General features: G+C 47.7%; 37 non-coding genes across 37 annotated transcripts; all 37 read left to right on the top strand.

The window, feature by feature from the left end:
* The first annotated feature begins 188 nt into the window (after window positions 1–188).
* On the top strand, window positions 189–307 carry LOC145083800 (5S ribosomal RNA). Its single transcript, XR_013698260.1, has one exon. It is a non-coding gene; the product is annotated as a 5S ribosomal RNA (ribosomal RNA).
* Window positions 308–539: 232 nt separating this feature from the next.
* On the top strand, window positions 540–658 carry LOC145085677 (5S ribosomal RNA). Its single transcript, XR_013700068.1, has one exon. It is a non-coding gene; the product is annotated as a 5S ribosomal RNA (ribosomal RNA).
* A 232-nt stretch (window positions 659–890) lies between these two features.
* LOC145083085 (5S ribosomal RNA) lies at window positions 891–1,009 on the top strand. Its single transcript, XR_013697574.1, has one exon. It is a non-coding gene; the product is annotated as a 5S ribosomal RNA (ribosomal RNA).
* Window positions 1,010–1,241: 232 nt separating this feature from the next.
* On the top strand, window positions 1,242–1,360 carry LOC145082966 (5S ribosomal RNA). The gene has a single exon (XR_013697463.1). It is a non-coding gene; the product is annotated as a 5S ribosomal RNA (ribosomal RNA).
* A 232-nt stretch (window positions 1,361–1,592) lies between these two features.
* On the top strand, window positions 1,593–1,711 carry LOC145080893 (5S ribosomal RNA). Its single transcript, XR_013695466.1, has one exon. It is a non-coding gene; the product is annotated as a 5S ribosomal RNA (ribosomal RNA).
* Window positions 1,712–1,943: 232 nt separating this feature from the next.
* On the top strand, window positions 1,944–2,062 carry LOC145083799 (5S ribosomal RNA). The gene has a single exon (XR_013698259.1). It is a non-coding gene; the product is annotated as a 5S ribosomal RNA (ribosomal RNA).
* Window positions 2,063–2,294: 232 nt separating this feature from the next.
* On the top strand, window positions 2,295–2,413 carry LOC145074396 (5S ribosomal RNA). The gene has a single exon (XR_013691830.1). It is a non-coding gene; the product is annotated as a 5S ribosomal RNA (ribosomal RNA).
* A 232-nt stretch (window positions 2,414–2,645) lies between these two features.
* On the top strand, window positions 2,646–2,764 carry LOC145080892 (5S ribosomal RNA). Its single transcript, XR_013695465.1, has one exon. It is a non-coding gene; the product is annotated as a 5S ribosomal RNA (ribosomal RNA).
* A 232-nt stretch (window positions 2,765–2,996) lies between these two features.
* LOC145082965 (5S ribosomal RNA) lies at window positions 2,997–3,115 on the top strand. Its single transcript, XR_013697462.1, has one exon. It is a non-coding gene; the product is annotated as a 5S ribosomal RNA (ribosomal RNA).
* Window positions 3,116–3,346: 231 nt separating this feature from the next.
* On the top strand, window positions 3,347–3,465 carry LOC145080891 (5S ribosomal RNA). The gene has a single exon (XR_013695464.1). It is a non-coding gene; the product is annotated as a 5S ribosomal RNA (ribosomal RNA).
* Window positions 3,466–3,697: 232 nt separating this feature from the next.
* On the top strand, window positions 3,698–3,816 carry LOC145085589 (5S ribosomal RNA). The gene has a single exon (XR_013699983.1). It is a non-coding gene; the product is annotated as a 5S ribosomal RNA (ribosomal RNA).
* A 232-nt stretch (window positions 3,817–4,048) lies between these two features.
* LOC145082964 (5S ribosomal RNA) lies at window positions 4,049–4,167 on the top strand. Its single transcript, XR_013697461.1, has one exon. It is a non-coding gene; the product is annotated as a 5S ribosomal RNA (ribosomal RNA).
* A 232-nt stretch (window positions 4,168–4,399) lies between these two features.
* Window positions 4,400–4,518, top strand: LOC145080890 (5S ribosomal RNA). The gene has a single exon (XR_013695463.1). It is a non-coding gene; the product is annotated as a 5S ribosomal RNA (ribosomal RNA).
* A 232-nt stretch (window positions 4,519–4,750) lies between these two features.
* Window positions 4,751–4,869, top strand: LOC145084821 (5S ribosomal RNA). Its single transcript, XR_013699249.1, has one exon. It is a non-coding gene; the product is annotated as a 5S ribosomal RNA (ribosomal RNA).
* A 230-nt stretch (window positions 4,870–5,099) lies between these two features.
* Window positions 5,100–5,218, top strand: LOC145083321 (5S ribosomal RNA). The gene has a single exon (XR_013697796.1). It is a non-coding gene; the product is annotated as a 5S ribosomal RNA (ribosomal RNA).
* A 232-nt stretch (window positions 5,219–5,450) lies between these two features.
* Window positions 5,451–5,569, top strand: LOC145082963 (5S ribosomal RNA). The gene has a single exon (XR_013697460.1). It is a non-coding gene; the product is annotated as a 5S ribosomal RNA (ribosomal RNA).
* A 232-nt stretch (window positions 5,570–5,801) lies between these two features.
* On the top strand, window positions 5,802–5,920 carry LOC145082962 (5S ribosomal RNA). Its single transcript, XR_013697459.1, has one exon. It is a non-coding gene; the product is annotated as a 5S ribosomal RNA (ribosomal RNA).
* Window positions 5,921–6,152: 232 nt separating this feature from the next.
* On the top strand, window positions 6,153–6,271 carry LOC145083305 (5S ribosomal RNA). Its single transcript, XR_013697781.1, has one exon. It is a non-coding gene; the product is annotated as a 5S ribosomal RNA (ribosomal RNA).
* A 232-nt stretch (window positions 6,272–6,503) lies between these two features.
* LOC145085588 (5S ribosomal RNA) lies at window positions 6,504–6,622 on the top strand. The gene has a single exon (XR_013699982.1). It is a non-coding gene; the product is annotated as a 5S ribosomal RNA (ribosomal RNA).
* Window positions 6,623–6,854: 232 nt separating this feature from the next.
* Window positions 6,855–6,973, top strand: LOC145082961 (5S ribosomal RNA). The gene has a single exon (XR_013697458.1). It is a non-coding gene; the product is annotated as a 5S ribosomal RNA (ribosomal RNA).
* Window positions 6,974–7,205: 232 nt separating this feature from the next.
* Window positions 7,206–7,324, top strand: LOC145080889 (5S ribosomal RNA). The gene has a single exon (XR_013695462.1). It is a non-coding gene; the product is annotated as a 5S ribosomal RNA (ribosomal RNA).
* A 232-nt stretch (window positions 7,325–7,556) lies between these two features.
* LOC145083238 (5S ribosomal RNA) lies at window positions 7,557–7,675 on the top strand. Its single transcript, XR_013697718.1, has one exon. It is a non-coding gene; the product is annotated as a 5S ribosomal RNA (ribosomal RNA).
* Window positions 7,676–7,905: 230 nt separating this feature from the next.
* LOC145083304 (5S ribosomal RNA) lies at window positions 7,906–8,024 on the top strand. Its single transcript, XR_013697780.1, has one exon. It is a non-coding gene; the product is annotated as a 5S ribosomal RNA (ribosomal RNA).
* A 232-nt stretch (window positions 8,025–8,256) lies between these two features.
* Window positions 8,257–8,375, top strand: LOC145085587 (5S ribosomal RNA). Its single transcript, XR_013699981.1, has one exon. It is a non-coding gene; the product is annotated as a 5S ribosomal RNA (ribosomal RNA).
* Window positions 8,376–8,607: 232 nt separating this feature from the next.
* On the top strand, window positions 8,608–8,726 carry LOC145082960 (5S ribosomal RNA). Its single transcript, XR_013697457.1, has one exon. It is a non-coding gene; the product is annotated as a 5S ribosomal RNA (ribosomal RNA).
* A 232-nt stretch (window positions 8,727–8,958) lies between these two features.
* LOC145083655 (5S ribosomal RNA) lies at window positions 8,959–9,077 on the top strand. The gene has a single exon (XR_013698122.1). It is a non-coding gene; the product is annotated as a 5S ribosomal RNA (ribosomal RNA).
* A 232-nt stretch (window positions 9,078–9,309) lies between these two features.
* On the top strand, window positions 9,310–9,428 carry LOC145084408 (5S ribosomal RNA). The gene has a single exon (XR_013698852.1). It is a non-coding gene; the product is annotated as a 5S ribosomal RNA (ribosomal RNA).
* A 230-nt stretch (window positions 9,429–9,658) lies between these two features.
* Window positions 9,659–9,777, top strand: LOC145083320 (5S ribosomal RNA). Its single transcript, XR_013697795.1, has one exon. It is a non-coding gene; the product is annotated as a 5S ribosomal RNA (ribosomal RNA).
* A 232-nt stretch (window positions 9,778–10,009) lies between these two features.
* On the top strand, window positions 10,010–10,128 carry LOC145083917 (5S ribosomal RNA). The gene has a single exon (XR_013698379.1). It is a non-coding gene; the product is annotated as a 5S ribosomal RNA (ribosomal RNA).
* Window positions 10,129–10,360: 232 nt separating this feature from the next.
* Window positions 10,361–10,479, top strand: LOC145080888 (5S ribosomal RNA). The gene has a single exon (XR_013695461.1). It is a non-coding gene; the product is annotated as a 5S ribosomal RNA (ribosomal RNA).
* A 232-nt stretch (window positions 10,480–10,711) lies between these two features.
* LOC145082959 (5S ribosomal RNA) lies at window positions 10,712–10,830 on the top strand. Its single transcript, XR_013697456.1, has one exon. It is a non-coding gene; the product is annotated as a 5S ribosomal RNA (ribosomal RNA).
* A 232-nt stretch (window positions 10,831–11,062) lies between these two features.
* Window positions 11,063–11,181, top strand: LOC145080887 (5S ribosomal RNA). The gene has a single exon (XR_013695460.1). It is a non-coding gene; the product is annotated as a 5S ribosomal RNA (ribosomal RNA).
* Window positions 11,182–11,413: 232 nt separating this feature from the next.
* LOC145085585 (5S ribosomal RNA) lies at window positions 11,414–11,532 on the top strand. Its single transcript, XR_013699979.1, has one exon. It is a non-coding gene; the product is annotated as a 5S ribosomal RNA (ribosomal RNA).
* A 232-nt stretch (window positions 11,533–11,764) lies between these two features.
* LOC145080886 (5S ribosomal RNA) lies at window positions 11,765–11,883 on the top strand. Its single transcript, XR_013695459.1, has one exon. It is a non-coding gene; the product is annotated as a 5S ribosomal RNA (ribosomal RNA).
* A 232-nt stretch (window positions 11,884–12,115) lies between these two features.
* On the top strand, window positions 12,116–12,234 carry LOC145080884 (5S ribosomal RNA). Its single transcript, XR_013695457.1, has one exon. It is a non-coding gene; the product is annotated as a 5S ribosomal RNA (ribosomal RNA).
* A 232-nt stretch (window positions 12,235–12,466) lies between these two features.
* On the top strand, window positions 12,467–12,585 carry LOC145082958 (5S ribosomal RNA). The gene has a single exon (XR_013697455.1). It is a non-coding gene; the product is annotated as a 5S ribosomal RNA (ribosomal RNA).
* A 232-nt stretch (window positions 12,586–12,817) lies between these two features.
* Window positions 12,818–12,936, top strand: LOC145080882 (5S ribosomal RNA). The gene has a single exon (XR_013695456.1). It is a non-coding gene; the product is annotated as a 5S ribosomal RNA (ribosomal RNA).
* The last annotated feature ends 68 nt before the right edge of the window (window positions 12,937–13,004 follow it).

Raw genomic sequence — 13,004 nt, 5'->3', positions numbered from 1 at the left:
TTTTTTTTGCTTTTTTTCCTTTCTTTCTTGCTATTTCTATGCTGGGGTGCCCTCCGGTTCATGGTTGATGCTTTTCGTATTTTTGGAACGGAGCCGATCGGTCACGTGGGTCCCACGCCCCGCGTACCAAAACAAAGGAGGTTCTGCGTCTTGTAACACATAAAAACAATAAACATGGATAGTATTTCGGGTGCGATCATACCAGCACTAATGCACCGGATCCCATCAGAACTCCGCAGTTAAACGTGCTTGGGCGAGAGTAGTACTAGGATGGGTGACCCCCTGGGAAGTCCTCGTGTTGCATCCCCTTTTTCGTTGTCCGTTTGCGTTTTTTTAGATTTTACGTGACGTTTTTTTTGCTTTTTTTTCCTTTCTTTCTTGCTATTTCTATGCTCGGGTGCCCTCCGGTTCATGGTTGATGCTTTTCGTATTTTTGGAACGGAGCCGATCGGTCACGTGGGTCCCACGCCCCGCGTACCAAAACAAAGGAGGTTCTGCGTCTTGTAACACATAAAAACAATAAACATGGATAGTATTTCGGGTGCGATCATACATGCACTAATGCACCGGATCCCATCAGAACTCCGCAGTTAAGCGTGCCTGGGCGAAAGTAGTACTAGGATGGGTGACCCCCTGGGAAGTCCTCGTGTTGCACCCTCCTTTTTCGTTGTCCGTTTGCGTTTTTTTAGATTTTACGTGCGGTTTTTTTTGCTTTTTTTCCTTTCTTTCTTGCTATTTCTATGCTCGGGTGCCCTCCGGTTCATGGTTGATGCTTTTCGTATTTTTGGAACGGAGCCGATCGGTCACGTGGGTCCCACGCCCCGCGTACCAAAACAAAGGAGGTTCTGCGTCTTGTAACACATAAAAACATTAAACATGGATAGTATTTCGGGTGCGATCATACCAGCACTAATGCACCGGATCCCATCAGAACTCCGCAGTTAAGCGTGCTTGGGCGAGAGTAGTACTAGGATGGGTGACCCCTTGGGAAGTCCTCGTGTTGCACCCCCCTTTTTCGTTGTCCGTTTGCGTTTTTTTAGATTTTACGTGCGGTTTTTTTTGCTTTTTTTCCTTTCTTTCTTGCTATTTCTATGCTCGGGTGCCCTCCGGTTCATGGTTGATGCTTTTCGTATTTTTGGAACGGAGCCGATCGGTCACGTGGGTCCCACGCCCCGCGTACCAAAACAAAGGAGGTTCTGCGTCTTGTAACACATAAAAACAATAAACATGGATAGTATTTCGGGTGCGATCATACCAGCACTAATGCACCGGATCCCATCAGAACTCCGCAGTTAAGCGTGCTTGGGCGAGAGTAGTACTAGGATGGGTGACCCCCTGGGAAGTCCTCGTGTTGCACCCTCCTTTTTCGTTGTCCGTTTGCGTTTTTTTAGATTTTACGTGCGGTTTTTTTTGCTTTTTTTCCTTTCTTTCTTGCTATTTCTATGCTCGGGTGCCCTCCGGTTCATGGTTGATGCTTTTCGTATTTTTGGAACGGAGCCGATCGGTCACGTGGGTCCCACGCCCCGCGTACCAAAACAAAGGAGGTTCTGCGTCTTGTAACACATAAAAACATTAAACATGGATAGTATTTCGGGTGCGATCATACCAGCACTAATGCACCGGATCCCATCAGAACTCCGCAGTTAAGCGTGCTTGGGCGAGAGTAGTACTAGGATGGGTGACCCCCTGGGAAGTCCTCGTGTTGCACCCCCCTTTTTCGTTGTCCGTTTGCGTTTTTTTAGATTTTACGTGCGGTTTTTTTTGCTTTTTTTCCTTTCTTTCTTGCTATTTCTATGCTCGGGTGCCCTCCGGTTCATGGTTGATGCTTTTCGTATTTTTGGAACGGAGCCGATCGGTCACGTGGGTCCCACGCCCCGCGTACCAAAACAAAGGAGGTTCTGCGTCTTGTAACACATAAAAACAATAAACATGGATAGTATTTCGGGTGCGATCATACCAGCACTAATGCACCGGATCCCATCAGAACTCCGCAGTTAAACGTGCTTGGGCGAGAGTAGTACTAGGATGGGTGACCCCCTGGGAAGTCCTCGTGTTGCATCCCCTTTTTCGTTGTCCGTTTGCGTTTTTTTAGATTTTACGTGACGTTTTTTTTGCTTTTTTTTCCTTTCTTTCTTGCTATTTCTATGCTCGGGTGCCCTCCGGTTCATGGTTGATGCTTTTCGTATTTTTGGAACGGAGCCGATCGGTCACGTGGGTCCCACGCCCCGCGTACCAAAACAAAGGAGGTTCTGCGTCTTGTAACACATAAAAACAATAAACATGGATAGTATTTCGGGTGCGATCATACATGCACTAATGAACCGGATCCCATCAGAACTCCGCAGTTAAGCGTGCTTGGGCGAAAGTAGTACTAGGATGGGTGACCCCCTGGGAAGTCCTCGTGTTGCACCCTCCTTTTTCGTTGTCCGTTTGCGTTTTTTTAGATTTTACGTGCGGTTTTTTTTGCTTTTTTTCCTTTCTTTCTTGCTATTTCTATGCTCGGGTGCCCTCCGGTTCATGGTTGATGCTTTTCGTATTTTTGGAACGGAGCCGATCGGTCACGTGGGTCCCACGCCCCGCGTACCAAAACAAAGGAGGTTCTGCGTCTTGTAACACATAAAAACATTAAACATGGATAGTATTTCGGGTGCGATCATACCAGCACTAATGCACCGGATCCCATCAGAACTCCGCAGTTAAGCGTGCTTGGGCGAGAGTAGTACTAGGATGGGTGACCCCCTGGGAAGTCCTCGTGTTGCACCCCCCTTTTTCGTTGTCCGTTTGCGTTTTTTTAGATTTTACGTGCGGTTTTTTTTGCTTTTTTTCCTTTCTTTCTTGCTATTTCTATGCTCGGGTGCCCTCCGGTTCATGGTTGATGCTTTTCGTATTTTTGGAACGGAGCCGATCGGTCACGTGGGTCCCACGCCCCGCGTACCAAAACAAAGGAGGTTCTGCGTCTTGTAACACATAAAAACAATAAACATGGATAGTATTTCGGGTGCGATCATACCAGCACTAATGCACCGGATCCCATCAGAACTCCGCAGTTAAGCGTGCTTGGGCGAGAGTAGTACTAGGATGGGTGACCCCCTGGGAAGTCCTCGTGTTGCACCCTCCTTTTTCGTTGTCCGTTTGCGTTTTTTTAGATTTTACGTGCGGTTTTTTTTGCTTTTTTTCTTTCTTTCTTGCTATTTCTATGCTCGGGTGCCCTCCGGTTCATGGTTGATGCTTTTCGTATTTTTGGAACGGAGCCGATCGATCACGTGGGTCCCACGCCCCGCGTACCAAAACAAAGGAGGTTCTGCGTCTTGTAACACATAAAAACATTAAACATGGATAGTATTTCGGGTGCGATCATACCAGCACTAATGCACCGGATCCCATCAGAACTCCGCAGTTAAGCGTGCTTGGGCGAGAGTAGTACTAGGATGGGTGACCCCCTGGGAAGTCCTCGTGTTGCACCCCCCTTTTTCGTTGTCCGTTTGCGTTTTTTTAGATTTTACGTGCGGTTTTTTTTGCTTTTTTTCCTTTCTTTCTTGCTATTTCTATGCTCGGGTGCCCTCCGGTTCATGGTTGATGCTTTTCGTATTTTTGGAACGGAGCCGATCGGTCACGTGGGTCCCACGCCCCGCGTACCAAAACAAAGGAGGTTCTGCGTCTTGTAACACATAAAAACAATAAACATGGATAGTATTTCGGGTGCGATCATACATGCACTAATGCACCGGATCCCATCAGAACTCCGCAGTTAAGCGTGCTTGGGCGAAAGTAGTACTAGGATGGGTGACCCCCTGGGAAGTCCTCGTGTTGCACCCTCCTTTTTCGTTGTCCGTTTGCGTTTTTTTAGATTTTACGTGCGGTTTTTTTTGCTTTTTTTCCTTTCTTTCTTGCTATTTCTATGCTCGGGTGCCCTCCGGTTCATGGTTGATGCTTTTCGTATTTTTGGAACGGAGCCGATCGGTCACGTGGGTCCCACGCCCCGCGTACCAAAACAAAGGAGGTTCTGCGTCTTGTAACACATAAAAACAATAAACATGGATAGTGTTTCGGGTGCGATCATACCAGCACTAATGCACCGGATCCCATCAGAACTCCGCAGTTAAGCGTGCTTGGGCGAGAGTAGTACTAGGATGGGTGACCCCCTGGGAAGTCCTCGTGTTGCACCCTCCTTTTTCGTTGTCCGTTTGCGTTTTTTTAGATTTTACGTGCGGTTTTTTTTGCTTTTTTTCCTTTCTTTCTTGCTATTTCTATGCTCGGGTGCCCTCCGGTTCATGGTTGATGCTTTTCGTATTTTTGGAACGGAGCCGATCGGTCACGTGGGTCCCACGCCCCGCGTACCAAAACAAAGGAGGTTCTGCGTCTTGTAACACATAAAAACAATAAACATGGATAGTATTTCGGGTGCGATCATACCAGCACTAATGCACCGGATCCCATCAGAACTCCGCAGTTAAGCGTGCTTGGGCGAGAGTAGTACTAGGATGGGTGACCCCCTGGGAAGTCCTCGTGTTGCACCCCCCTTTTTCGTTGTCCGTTTGCGTTTTTTTAGATTTTACGTGCGGTTTTTTTTGCTTTTTTTCCTTTCTTTCTTGCTATTTCTATGCTCGGGTGCCCTCCGGTTCATGGTTGATGCTTTTCGTATTTTTGGAACGGAGCCGATCGGTCACGTGGGTCCCACGCCCCGCGTACCAAAACAAAGGAGGTTCTGCGTCTTGTAACACATAAAAACAATAAACATGGATAGTATTTCGGGTGCGATCATACCAGCACTAATGCACCGGATCCCATCAGAACTCCGCAGTTAAACGTGCTTGGGCGAAAGTAGTACTAGGATGGGTGACCCCCTGGGAAGTCCTCGTGTTGCACCCCCTTTTTCGTTGTCCGTTTGCGTTTTTTTAGATTTTACGTGCGGTTTTTTTGCTTTTTTTCCTTTCTTTCTTGCTATTTCTATGCTCGGGTGCCCTCCGGTTCATGGTTGATGCTTTTCGTATTTTTGGTACGGAGCCGATCGGTCACGTGGGTCCCACGCCCCGCGTACCAAAACAAAGGAGGTTCTGCGTCTTGTAACACATAAAAACAATAAACATGGATAGTATTTCGGGTGCGATCATACCAGCACTAATGCACCGGATCCCATCAGAACTCCGCAGTTAAACGTGCTTGGGCGAGAGTAGTACTAGGATGGGTGACCCCCTGGGAAGTCCTCGTGTTGCACCCTCCTTTTTCGTTGTCCGTTTGCGTTTTTTTAGATTTTACGTGCGGTTTTTTTTGCTTTTTTTCCTTTCTTTCTTGCTATTTCTATGCTCGGGTGCCCTCCGGTTCATGGTTGATGCTTTTCGTATTTTTGGAACGGAGCCGATCGGTCACGTGGGTCCCACGCCCCGCGTACCAAAACAAAGGAGGTTCTGCGTCTTGTAACACATAAAAACAATAAACATGGATAGTATTTCGGGTGCGATCATACCAGCACTAATGCACCGGATCCCATCAGAACTCCGCAGTTAAGCGTGCTTGGGCGAGAGTAGTACTAGGATGGGTGACCCCCTGGGAAGTCCTCGTGTTGCACCCTCCTTTTTCGTTGTCCGTTTGCGTTTTTTTAGATTTTACGTGCGGTTTTTTTTGCTTTTTTTCCTTTCTTTCTTGCTATTTCTATGCTCGGGTGCCCTCCGGTTCATGGTTGATGCTTTTCGTATTTTTGGAACGGAGCCGATCGGTCACGTGGGTCCCACGCCCCGCGTACCAAAACAAAGGAGGTTCTGCGTCTTGTAACACATAAAAACAATAAACATGGATAGTATTTCGGGTGCGATCATACCAGCACTAATGCACCGGATCCCATCAGAACTCCGCAGTTAAGCGTGCTTGGGCGAGAGTAGTACTAGGATGGGTGACCCCCTGGGAAGTCCTCGTGTTGCACCCTCCTTTTTCGTTGTCCGTTTGCGTTTTTTTAGATTTTACGTGCGGTTTTTTTTGCTTTTTTTCCTTTCTTTCTTGCTATTTCTATGCTCGGGTGCCCTCCGGTTCATGGTTGATGCTTTTCGTATTTTTGGAACGGAGCCGATCGGTCACGTGGGTCCCACGCCCCGCGTACCAAAACAAAGGAGGTTCTGCGTCTTGTAACACATAAAAACATTAAACATGGATAGTATTTCGGGTGCGATCATACCAGCACTAATGTACCGGATCCCATCAGAACTCCGCAGTTAAGCGTGCTTGGGCGAGAGTAGTACTAGGATGGGTGACCCCCTGGGAAGTCCTCGTGTTGCACCCCCCTTTTTCGTTGTCCGTTTGCGTTTTTTTAGATTTTACGTGCGGTTTTTTTTGCTTTTTTTCCTTTCTTTCTTGCTATTTCTATGCTCGGGTGCCCTCCGGTTCATGGTTGATGCTTTTCGTATTTTTGGAACGGAGCCGATCGGTCACGTGGGTCCCACGCCCCGCGTACCAAAACAAAGGAGGTTCTGCGTCTTGTAACACATAAAAACAATAAACATGGATAGTATTTCGGGTGCGATCATACATGCACTAATGCACCGGATCCCATCAGAACTCCGCAGTTAAGCGTGCTTGGGCGAAAGTAGTACTAGGATGGGTGACCCCCTGGGAAGTCCTCGTGTTGCACCCTCCTTTTTCGTTGTCCGTTTGCGTTTTTTTAGATTTTACGTGCGGTTTTTTTTGCTTTTTTTCCTTTCTTTCTTGCTATTTCTATGCTCGGGTGCCCTCCGGTTCATGGTTGATGCTTTTCGTATTTTTGGAACGGAGCCGATCGGTCACGTGGGTCCCACGCCCCGCGTACCAAAACAAAGGAGGTTCTGCGTCTTGTAACACATAAAAACAATAAACATGGATAGTGTTTCGGGTGCGATCATACCAGCACTAATGCACCGGATCCCATCAGAACTCCGCAGTTAAGCGTGCTTGGGCGAGAGTAGTACTAGGATGGGTGACCCCCTGGGAAGTCCTCGTGTTGCACCCTCCTTTTTCGTTGTCCGTTTGCGTTTTTTTAGATTTTACGTGCGGTTTTTTTTGCTTTTTTTCCTTTCTTTCTTGCTATTTCTATGCTCGGGTGCCCTCCGGTTCATGGTTGATGCTTTTCGTATTTTTGGAACGGAGCCGATCGGTCACGTGGGTCCCACGCCCCGCGTACCAAAACAAAGGAGGTTCTGCGTCTTGTAACACATAAAAACAATAAACATGGATAGTATTTCGGGTGCGATCATACCAGCACTAATGCACCGGATCCCATCAGAACTCCGCAGTTAAGCGTGCTTGGGCGAGAGTAGTACTAGGATGGGTGACCCCCTGGGAAGTCCTCGTGTTGCACCCCCCTTTTTCGTTGTCCGTTTGCGTTTTTTTAGATTTTACGTGCGGTTTTTTTTGCTTTTTTTCCTTTCTTTCTTGCTATTTCTATGCTCGGGTGCCCTCCGGTTCATGGTTGATGCTTTTCGTATTTTTGGAACGGAGCCGATCGGTCACGTGGGTCCCACGCCCCGCGTACCAAAACAAAGGAGGTTCTGCGTCTTGTAACACATAAAAACAATAAACATGGATAGTATTTCGGGTGCGATCATACCAGCACTAATGCACCGGATCCCATCAGAACTCCGCAGTTAAACGTGCTTGGGCGAGAGTAGTACTAGGATGGGTGACCCCCTGGGAAGTCCTCGTGTTGCACCCCCTTTTTCGTTGTCCGTTTGCGTTTTTTTAGATTTTACGTGCGGTTTTTTTGCTTTTTTTCCTTTCTTTCTTGCTATTTCTATGCTCGGGTGCCCTCCGGTTCATGGTTGATGCTTTTCGTATTTTTGGAACGGAGCCGATCGGTCACGTGTGTCCCACGCCCCGCGTACCAAAACAAAGGAGGTTCTGCGTCTTGTAACACATAAAAACATTAAACATGGATAGTATTTCGGGTGCGATCATACCAGCACTAATGTACCGGATCCCATCAGAACTCCGCAGTTAAGCGTGCTTGGGCGAGAGTAGTACTAGGATGGGTGACCCCCTGGGAAGTCCTCGTGTTGCACCCCCCTTTTTCGTTGTCCGTTTGCGTTTTTTTAGATTTTACGTGCGGTTTTTTTTGCTTTTTTTCCTTTCTTTCTTGCTATTTCTATGCTCGGGTGCCCTCCGGTTCATGGTTGATGCTTTTCGTATTTTTGGAACGGAGCCGATCGGTCACGTGGGTCCCACGCCCCGCGTACCAAAACAAAGGAGGTTCTGCGTCTTGTAACACATAAAAACAATAAACATGGATAGTATTTCGGGTGCGATCATACATGCACTAATGCACCGGATCCCATCAGAACTCCGCAGTTAAGCGTGCTTGGGCGAAAGTAGTACTAGGATGGGTGACCCCCTGGGAAGTCCTCGTGTTGCACCCTCCTTTTTCGTTGTCCGTTTGCGTTTTTTTAGATTTTACGTGCGGTTTTTTTTGCTTTTTTTCCTTTCTTTCTTGCTATTTCTATGCTCGGGTGCCCTCCGGTTCATGGTTGATGCTTTTCGTATTTTTGGAACGGAGCCGATCGGTCACGTGGGTCCCACGCCCCGCGTACCAAAACAAAGGAGGTTCTGCGTCTTGTAACACATAAAAACAATAAACATGGATAGTGTTTCGGGTGCGATCATACCAGCACTAATGCACCGGATCCCATCAGAACTCCGCAGTTAAGCGTGCTTGGGCGAGAGTAGTACTAGGATGGGTGACCCCCTGGGAAGTCCTCGTGTTGCACCCTCCTTTTTCGTTGTCCGTTTGCGTTTTTTTAGATTTTACGTGCGGTTTTTTTTGCTTTTTTTCCTTTCTTTCTTGCTATTTCTATGCTCGGGTGCCCTCCGGTTCATGGTTGATGCTTTTCGTATTTTTGGAACGGAGCCGATCGGTCACGTGGGTCCCACGCCCCGCGTACCAAAACAAAGGAGGTTCTGTGTCTTGTAACACATAAAAACAATAAACATGGATAGTATTTCAGGTGCGATCATACCAGCACTAATGCACCGGATCCCATCAGAACTCCGCAGTTAAGCGTGCTTGGGCGAGAGTAGTACTAGGATGGGTGACCCCCTGGGAAGTCCTCGTGTTGCACCCCCCTTTTTCGTTGTCCGTTTGCGTTTTTTTAGATTTTACGTGCGGTTTTTTTTGCTTTTTTTCCTTTCTTTCTTGCTATTTCTATGCTCGGGTGCCCTCCGGTTCATGGTTGATGCTTTTCGTATTTTTGGAACGGAGCCGATCGGTCACGTGGGTCCCACGCCCCGCGTACCAAAACAAAGGAGGTTCTGCGTCTTGTAACACATAAAAACAATAAACATGGATAGTATTTCGGGTGCGATCATACCAGCACTAATGCACTGGATCCCATCAGAACTCCGCAGTTAAACGTGCTTGGGCGAGAGTAGTACTAGGATGGGTGACCCCCTGGGAAGTCCTCGTGTTGCACCCCCTTTTTCGTTGTCCGTTTGCGTTTTTTTAGATTTTACGTGCGGTTTTTTTGCTTTTTTTCCTTTCTTTCTTGCTATTTCTATGCTCGGGTGCCCTCCGGTTCATGGTTGATGCTTTTCGTATTTTTGGAACGGAGCCGATCGGTCACGTGTGTCCCACGCCCCGCGTACCAAAACAAAGGAGGTTCTGCGTCTTGTAACACATAAAAACAATAAACATGGATAGTATTTCGGGTGCGATCATACCAGCACTAATGCACCGGATCCCATCAGAACTCCGCAGTTAAACGTGCTTGGGCGAGAGTAGTACTAGGATGGGTGACCCCCTGGGAAGTCCTCGTGTTGCACCCTCCTTTTTCGTTGTCCGTTTGCGTTTTTTTAGATTTTACGTGCGGTTTTTTTTGCTTTTTTTCCTTTCTTTCTTGCTATTTCTATGCTGGGGTGCCCTCCGGTTCATGGTTGATGCTTTTCGTATTTTTGGAACGGAGCCGATCGGTCACGTGGGTCCCACGCCCCGCGTACCAAAACAAAGGAGGTTCTGCGTCTTGTAACACATAAAAACAATAAACATGGATAGTATTTCGGGTGCGATCATACCAGCACTAATGCACCGGATCCCATCAGAACTCCGCAGTTAAGCGTGCTTGGGCGAGAGTAGTACTAGGATGGGTGACCCCCTTGGAAGTCCTCGTGTTGCACCCTCCTTTTTCGTTGTCCGTTTGCGTTTTTTTAGATTTTACGTGCGGTTTTTTTTGCTTTTTTTCCTTTCTTTCTTGCTATTTCTATGCTCGGGTGCCCTCCGGTTCATGGTTGATGCTTTTCGTATTTTTGGAACGGAGCCGATCGGTCACGTGGGTCCCACGCCCCGCGTACCAAAACAAAGGAGGTTCTGCGTCTTGTAACACATAAAAACATTAAACATGGATAGTATTTCGGGTGCGATCATACCAGCACTAATGCACCGGATCCCATCAGAACTCCGCAGTTAAGCGTGCTTGGGCGAGAGTAGTACTAGGATGGGTGACCCCCTGGGAAGTCCTCGTGTTGCACCCCCCTTTTTCGTTGTCCGTTTGCGTTTTTTTAGATTTTACGTGCGGTTTTTTTTGCTTTTTTTCCTTTCTTTCTTGCTATTTCTATGCTCGGGTGCCCTCCGGTTCATGGTTGATGCTTTTCGTATTTTTGGAACGGAGCCGATCGGTCACGTGGGTCCCACGCCCCGCGTACCAAAACAAAGGAGGTTCTGCGTCTTGTAACACATAAAAACAATAAACATGGATAGTATTTCGGGTGCGATCATACCAGCACTAATGCACCGGATCCCATCAGAACTCCGCAGTTAAGCGTGCTTGGGCGAGAGTAGTACTAGGATGGGTGACCCCCTGGGAAGTCCTCGTGTTGCACCCTCCTTTTTCGTTGTCCGTTTGCGTTTTTTTAGATTTTACGTGCGGTTTTTTTTGCTTTTTTTCCTTTCTTTCTTGCTATTTCTATGCTCGGGTGCCCTCCGGTTCATGGTTGATGCTTTTCGTATTTTTGGAACGGAGCCGATCGGTCACGTGGGTCCCACGCCCCGCGTACCAAAACAAAGGAGGTTCTGCGTCTTGTAACACATAAAAACAATAAACATGGATAGTATTTCGGGTGCGATCATACCAGCACTAATGCACCGGATCCCATCAGAACTCCGCAGTTAAGCGTGCTTGGGCGAGAGTAGTACTAGGATGGGTGACCCCCTGGGAAGTCCTCGTGTTGCACCCCCCTTTTTCGTTGTCCGTTTGCGTTTTTTTAGATTTTACGTGCGGTTTTTTTTGCTTTTTTTCCTTTCTTTCTTGCTATTTCTATGCTGGGGTGCCCTCCGGTTCATGGTTGATGCTTTTCGTATTTTTGGAACGGAGCCGATCGGTCACGTGGGTCCCACGCCCCGCGTACCAAAACAAAGGAGGTTCTGCGTCTTGTAACACATAAAAACAATAAACATGGATAGTATTTCGGGTGCGATCATACATGCACTAATGCACCGGATCCCATCAGAACTCCGCAGTTAAGCGTGCTTGGGCGAAAGTAGTACTAGGATGGGTGACCCCCTGGGAAGTCCTCGTGTTGCACCCTCCTTTTTCGTTGTCCGTTTGCGTTTTTTTAGATTTTACGTGCGGTTTTTTTTGCTTTTTTTCCTTTCTTTCTTGCTATTTCTATGCTCGGGTGCCCTCCGGTTCATGGTTGATGCTTTTCGTATTTTTGGAACGGAGCCGATCGGTCACGTGGGTCCCACGCCCCGCGTACCAAAACAAAGGAGGTTCTGCGTCTTGTAACACATAAAAACATTAAACATGGATAGTATTTCGGGTGCGATCATACCAGCACTAATGCACCGGATCCCATCAGAACTCCGCAGTTAAGCGTGCTTGGGCGAGAGTAGTACTAGGATGGGTGACCCCCTGGGAAGTCCTCGTGTTGCACCCCCCTTTTTCGTTGTCCGTTTGCGTTTTTTTAGATTTTACGTGCGGTTTTTTTTGCTTTTTTTCCTTTCTTTCTTGCTATTTCTATGCTCGGGTGCCCTCCGGTTCATGGTTGATGCTTTTCGTATTTTTGGAACGGAGCCGATCGGTCACGTGGGTCCCACGCCCCGCGTACCAAAACAAAGGAGGTTCTGCGTCTTGTAACACATAAAAACATTAAACATGGATAGTATTTCGGGTGCGATCATACCAGCACTAATGCACCGGATCCCATCAGAACTCCGCAGTTAAGCGTGCTTGGGCGAGAGTAGTACTAGGATGGGTGACCCCCTGGGAAGTCCTCGTGTTGCACCCCCCTTTTTCGTTGTCCGTTTGCGTTTTTTTAGATTTTACGTGCGGTTTTTTTTGCTTTTTTTCCTTTCTTTCTTGCTATTTCTATGCTCGGGTGCCCTCCGGTTCATGGTTGATGCTTTTCGTATTTTTGGAACGGAGCCGATCGGTCACGTGGGTCCCACGCCCCGCGTACCAAAACAAAGGAGGTTCTGCGTCTTGTAACACATAAAAACAATAAACATGGATAGTATTTCGGGTGCGATCATACCAGCACTAATGCACCGGATCCCATCAGAACTCCGCAGTTAAGCGTGCTTGGGCGAGAGTAGTACTAGGATGGGTGACCCCCTGGGAAGTCCTCGTGTTGCACCCTCCTTTTTCGTTGTCCGTTTGCGTTTTTTTAGATTTTACGTGCGGTTTTTTTTGCTTTTTTTCCTTTCTTTCTTGCTATTTCTATGCTCGGGTGCCCTCCGGTTCATGGTTGATGCTTTTCGTATTTTTGGAACGGAGCCGATCGGTCACGTGGGTCCCACGCCCCGCGTACCAAAACAAAGGAGGTTCTGCGTCTTGTAACACATAAAAACAATAAACATGGATAGTATTTCGGGTGCGATCATACCAGCACTAATGCACCGGATCCCATCAGAACTCCGCAGTTAAGCGTGCTTGGGCGAGAGTAGTACTAGGATGGGTGACCCCCTGGGAAGTCCTCGTGTTGCACCCCCCTTTTTCGTTGTCCGTTTGCGTTTTTTTAGATTTTACGTGCGGTTTTTTTTGCTTTTTTTCCTTTCT

The sequence above is a fragment of the Lactuca serriola genome, chromosome 1 (genome assembly GCF_051521515.1).
Source record: "Lactuca serriola cultivar US96UC23 chromosome 1, Lser_US96UC23_V15, whole genome shotgun sequence".
Taxonomy (NCBI): Eukaryota; Viridiplantae; Streptophyta; class Magnoliopsida; order Asterales; family Asteraceae; genus Lactuca; species Lactuca serriola.
The sequence above is the reverse complement of the archived record's forward strand: the minus strand, read 5'-3'. Positions and strand labels throughout refer to the sequence as shown.